This window comes from Poecilia reticulata, linkage group LG15 (genome assembly GCF_000633615.1).
Source record: "Poecilia reticulata strain Guanapo linkage group LG15, Guppy_female_1.0+MT, whole genome shotgun sequence".
Lineage (NCBI taxonomy): Eukaryota > Metazoa > Chordata > Actinopteri > Cyprinodontiformes > Poeciliidae > Poecilia > Poecilia reticulata.
The window spans coordinates 16,324,410-16,331,117 of record NC_024345.1 but is presented as its reverse complement, the minus strand read 5'-3'; positions in this window follow the sequence as shown (position 1 = coordinate 16,331,117).

Sequence of the window (6,708 nt, the reverse complement as noted above, 5' to 3'; positions counted from 1 at the left end):
ATAAGATTCTTTTTTATCATTTTTCAGGGACCATTCGGTTCAGATAATCAGGTTCTGAATTTGGAGTGGAAAAAGTGCTGGGACTCAGACTTGCTTGTTGTACCATAAACAATGTGAGTGTGAACATGTTGCTGTTGCCTGAAGACATTTCTTTTTCACTTTTCCTAGACTAACAGCTTTTTAATACTTAAACCTGAAACAAGATTTTTACAACCTGAAGCCACTTATTGGAGGAAAGGATGGATGAACCAGATAAACAGTGTGTAAAAGATTGTTTTTCTCACTGCACAATTAAAATAAAATTTTGATTTTTAAAATAAAGAGTGTGAGAGCAAATATGTATTTTTACTTTCTTCAGAGTCAGAAGTATACATATGCTGCTACTGTTTTAATATTTTATAAAAAAAATAAAAATAAAAAAAAAGCTTACAATAACAGGTACATCTGTGAATATATTTAAGTCAACAACTAAAACACAATGTTTCCTTGTGTGACATTGTGTAAAAAATTAAAAGAGGAGGATTTAATGAACGACAGCAGGATGTGAACTATGGACCTCCACAGGTCCGGTTCATTCTTGAGTACAGTTTCCATGTGTCTGAAAGTGTCATATTAATCTGATCAAACACAAATAGAATGAAGCAGTGCAACCATTATACAACTGAAGAACAAGATGGGCTCTGTGTCCCAGACATGGATGTTCGATTGGTAAACTTCCCAGCAAACTCAGGTGAGAACTTTGAGGAGTGCTTTACCCAAGGAAATTCTACTAACTCATGTAACAGCTGTATAAAGGTTCATTGTCTATGTATACAAAAAAAACACTTGTTCATTTCTTCAGCCTGCAAAAGCAGGCTGTGAAATGTTTGATGGACAAATGGTGAGAATCTTTCTATGGTTGAAGAATAAGTAATTTTGGTATTTTGATAGAACCTAAATTGTCTATGTTTCTTTCACAATTAAGCCAAAATTTTGTCCTTTTACTTTTGTTTCTGATCAGAGCGTAAGACAATACAAAACATCAATTGGGCAATGTTTTTTGTCATTAAGGGCCACAGATTTGGTATACATTTCCCCCAGGATGAAAACTTGATGCCTTGATGGATCAATAGCTTAAACAAGGACAAATCAAGAATGTTCTTTATTTATGTATGCAGATGATTCTGTCAGAGCTTCTCTTTCCACCTTGTTGAAGTCACTAAAGGGAGTGTTAACGACACAAAAGTCATTGGCACTATCATGCATTTAGTTCAGTGATTGGGTTGTTGTGACTTGATAATCTAATTGTGTCACCTAGGGTTTTCTAAATCAGTTGAGTGAAGGGTAGGGTTAACAAGACCTTTAACAGTCTTGTTACTGAAACTTTTACTGCCCTAAAAATTGTTTTTGTTCTGATAATTGTTTATGGGCCTGCTACTTCCAAGCAGTGGTCAGGATCGAAGAAACTAAAGAAATCCAGGTAAGCATTTAGGTTTGTGGTGACTTGGGTAACTGAAAATCTTTTTCTTCTTTTTTGTTGCTGTTACTATTTTTGTATCAGTTTCATGTGAGTTTCTAAAGGTTTAACTGTTCAATAGCCCAACCAAGAAATGGACATGCAATTTATCCTTCAACAAGAGACACTTCTAGAAATGTAACACCGTTTTATCTCCTGACGCTTGTTAAATAAAGTGTGTATGTAACACCAAGATTCTCTTTTTGTGTTTGAATTTTTCTCAAATATCTTGTAGGGTAAACGATCCTGTTTTTGTCTAAGGTGAGGTAAGGGCACAGTCAGAGATGAAGCCGCTCTGATCCCATTAAAAAGACAGCCTGTAATAAATTCTGCAAGGTTTAAAGTGAGCAGAGCAGGGATGAGAAAATTTGACAACTACTGATGGTGAAAATCCTCCAACCCTGAAATCACAATGAAGTGACAGATTCTCTCCCCACTCATCTCACACTGTAAGGCCCCTCATCCTCCCCCCACACACCCTGTAATGATAAGTGAGTAGTTTATGTAGCCCACTGAGAGCTACAGAATGATAAAGTAATAGTCATAAGTAATGCAAGAAGCCATTAGAGCCATCTTAATGTGTCGTAACACATCATGACAAGCCAGAGATAAATCAGGCCCCACCAAAAGATGAGAGGGTTTGTCCTGGGCAATGACTGTCTGTGACTTAAATAAAAATTAATTAATTTAAAGTAACAGCATGCAGGCTCATGAGGTCTTTCGTGGCTCACTGCTTTGATCCTCAGATTGAGAAAGATTTCATGTAGAAAATGCAAATATAAAGCCTTTTGCGGAAATTAGGTTAAATGACTAATACTAATAATAATACTGACAAGTTCTCACAAAAATTCCTGCATCAGATGTGACTTTACCTTTGCTGTTTTTTTAACTTACTCCTCATTCTTAGTGTTAGTCATCTATGTTTTTTTTTAAATGACAGCCCTTCCGCTAAACTGTGTTCCAACATATCTGCTGTTGTAGCATTTAAATTAGCCCCTTTGAAGACAGTAATCTGAATGCAGCGAGATAGGCAGGAAGACGTGCCTTATGGATGCAGGATTTTCTTTTTTCTTATTTTTTGCCACACACACATTTACAGTCTTTCTGTCCTCACGTCAGCTCACGGAGGTTTAGAGATGCTGCAGGGGTCTTTTTTCATTAAGCATCTCATCCGTTTTAGGTCTCTGTCACGTCCTTCCTGGCAGCTAAGCCAACATCAAAGGTGTTGGTGGAAACACTTTTAACAGGTTACCGTTCAAGCCCTTCATCCTCTCAAGTGCTGGTTTACAGTGTAGGCAGAATGCACACAAAAGTTACTCCCCACCCTTTTTTTTTTCTGTTTTTTTTATCGGAATTTTTTTTTTTTTTTTTTTGCAATCATTAGCACGTACACAACAGCAGCATAAAAGTGTATTTTTATCTAAGTTAAACAAAAGATTTATGTGGTAGTCAACATTTTTTTTATTAAATAAATATATGAATGCTGTGACATATACTTGTATTCAGCAACCTTCAGTCAATACTTTGCAGAACCACTTTGCAGAAAGGTGCTAGGTATGAGTCAGTAAAAAAAAAGTCTATGAGAAGCTGTGTCTGGACATCTATGGGGATCCTCCTCCCAATTCGGTTGTTGTGAAACTGGCTGCAGTTCTAAATAAAACTCTTCCCTGTTAAACTGCGAAGAGTTTTATTTAGAAACTCTTTAGTTTAGAAACTGGCTGCAGAGACAAAGGCTCTGATTAATCTAAACCATTCCCTTATAAGTTTGCCTGCTTGTTTTTAGCCATTTTTCAGCTAGAAGATCTAGCTCAACTTTTATGAAGACTTTTACTAAGGTTTTCATCTGGGATTATTATGTTTTCTGCCACATATTGTGTTTCACATTTATGGCAGTTGCACTTTGGTCTCATCTGACAGGAGCACCTTACTCCAGAAGCTTATTGAGTCCTTGATAGACCTTTAGGCAAACTACCAATGGGACTTCTTGTAGTTTTCTGTCAATACTCTTGCCTCTCATCTATGAAAGTCCATTTCATGGAGCACACAACAGATGTCTTGATAAAATTCACATACGTTTCAGATTAGTAGAAATGTAAAGGCTTGTGTCATTTTCCATCCACTTTATTTGTGAATCCTTTGAGTTTATCTAGAAAGTCTGGTTTAATGTCATAAACCTCTCAAGAGTTTAGGTGCATTCTAAGGCATTGGAAAGCAGCTTTATATCTGGAGATACAGTTCATTAACCCACAGAGGTTAAAGGCCTGTACTTGTGGTTCTGATCTGAATAGCTCAGAGGAGCAGCTGCGGTTTCAAAATGTTTTTTCTTTAAATCAGTTCTGAAAAACCAGAGGCCTGTTTCACAAAACTAGGATAGTGGATTAAACTGAGATTTTCTGTATATCCTCTTCATATAGTTAATCTTGACCTGTTGTCATGTTTTGTTTTGTTTTTTATAAATATCCAGAAGATGTGGAACAATAAAGAGGAGCATAAATGTCAGATTATCATGTTACAATGTCGATTTCCATTGTTCATTTATTAATTTAAAGATATTTATTTGAGCAGTAATGATTGCAATGTTTTTTAGTTAAGAATGGTAGGGGAAATGTATATTTTGGGCTAATTTTGCATCAATCGATTTTCCATTGCTTCCTATTGTAGCAGGAGTTTTCTTTCTTTAGTATAAAGTGCTTCAATTCCTCATAATCCTCCATCAAAAGATATTGCTTGTTTACGTACACAATTTGTCTAGCATGGCATCAGTGAATCTGCTATCAGTCTTTTACTCTCTTGAAGATGCACATTCACCTGAACTATTTAAGCCTGGCTCAACATACTTGTATCTCCTGAGATCAGTTTGGTCTTTATGAAATGGATAAAGCTAGGATGAACCGATGACGCTATGACAAGCCTGACTTTATCTCTTATCCTGAATTTTGTAATCGTGTTTTTGTGAAACAGCCCCCTGGTTACTTCCCACAAGCATGCACCAAGCACTGCAGAGCAGCAGGTGAGGAGTAAACATGAGAAACTGAAGAGGAACTCAGTCAGAGCCCACACGTGGAGGCAGAAGATGAAGGTCAAGCTTTTGAAATGGTTCAGCAGTAGAATAAAAAACAAAAACAGTGTTAATCAAGGTCGGGGAAAAAAGCAGCAAAGGAGCATATGAGCAGAGAGCAGAGTGACTGTGATAAATTCCCTAAAGCCACAGACAAAGCCTCACTCCAAACCCTGCTTTTCTGGATTTTCCATTTTTTAAGCTGCTTTCTTATATTTTAACATTTTACCCTGCACTATGTTGCCTGTGTGATAGATTTTTGAACTGCTTCAGACACAAATATCGAGCCAGTAGTGCTACACAGAGAATTAAGTGACAAGTGATAGATGATGTCAGATATGTTTTTTTTTTCTGCTCTTGATTAGAGTAAAGCTATTTGAGTAAATAGTACCATATTGTCAAACGTATTGGGTCACAAGTGAAATATTTTGTTAATAAATTGTGTATAATATTTGTTATGTGAATAAATGACCATCTATGTTTTGTCTCTCCTAGTCTTAATTGTCCTTTCATCAAAAGGTCTTAACAAAAGTATCTCACGTGTATTGTGAGAGCATTACTCTCTTCAACGCTGGTTAAGCCATGACGGATTTAGTGAACTGCAGAAAAACCGTTGTCCTGAACTTCGTTTTGTCACCAAATGTTGCCGCTAATGAGGGAGACAACAGTTTATTTCAAGTTCGACTTTTCTACACAGCATGAGGTCCGACGCTGCAAGTCTGTGCACTCACGCACGTTATTATACACATGTAAGCCAAAGTACAGCCTCAAACATGCGAATGGCTCTGCATGCAATTTCCCTCATTAGCTGAAGGTTACTCTATGGATACTGTGTCACAGACTCAGCAGTTTCTTTTAAAGTGAATTATTCAGATTTGCTCCCCCTCTTAGTTCCAAGCCAGTGGTACATGTTAATATGAGATTAGTCTCACTTTACCCAGCAGATCTTCATGTGCACATGCTCCTATCACGTATCTCGGTAAACCGTCCCCTGCAAGCAGACGTCTGAATAAATCAGGATTGCGTGATGATAAAGTTGCGCCAAGTTGCACAAGTAAGTCGCAAACTGTTGTTTCATTCAGCTTGTACTTATTCTACAAGTAAGCTTGCAAGCTGAACTCTACATCACTGAATAATGTGCTATAAGGGAGAGGGGCATAAAATATACTTGCAGTCTTAAAGAGTCCCATCTGTTTTAGATGTTTGTTTTTTCTTTGACACTCTTAGCAGTTTCAGATCACTGAATAGATTTGTGACAGTTTAGGTTGGACCCAGATGCAGATGAAAATGTGGTTTGAATCAGAGTATTTTCCATCCATCCATTTTCTTTACACCCTTGTCCCTTAGTGGGGTCGGGRGGTGCTGGTGCCYATCTCCAGCTAACATTCCGGGCGAGAGGCGGGGTCACCCTGGACAGGTTGTCAGTCTGTCACAGGGCAACACAGAGGCACACAGGACAAACAACCATGCACACACACACACACACACACACACACACACCTAGGGGCAATTTGGAGAGGCCAATTAACCTGACAGTCATGTTTTTGGACTGTGGGAGGAAACCGGAGTACCTGGAGAAAACCCATGCATGCACAGGGAGCAAACTCCATGCAGAAAGACCGGGGCCGGGAATCGAACCCAGAACCTTCTTGCTGCAAGGCAACAGCTCTACCAACTGCGCCACTGTGCAGCCCAGAGTATTTTAATAAAATGAAATAAAAATAAATACAGAGTTAGGGGTGATAAGAAATTAAATGGTTATTTCAGGCTTTCTCTTTGTACTTTGATATTAAAATTAGTTGTGTGCCATAAAAAAATAATGTGACACAATGTTAAACAGAGAAAAAAAAATCAGCTTAAAGGGCAAATATTTTTTTTCAAAGCACTATATAGAATTGCAGGATCTGGATGTACTATCACACATTTCTCCGACATGACCTTTTAATAAAGGTGACGATGCCACTTGGGCGATCTTCGCCTGCCACTGCCAATCGTAATAGTTCAAACTGTCAGTGTGGCCAAAACGATTTGATTTGAGTTTATTTGAAGTTATCTTTCTCAACAGCCTGGGCCTTCAGGGGCACGAAGGCAGCAAAGCATGACGGCAAACAGAATGGTCTTACATGAAAATGAGTTGAGTCTGTTTATTTCTTTT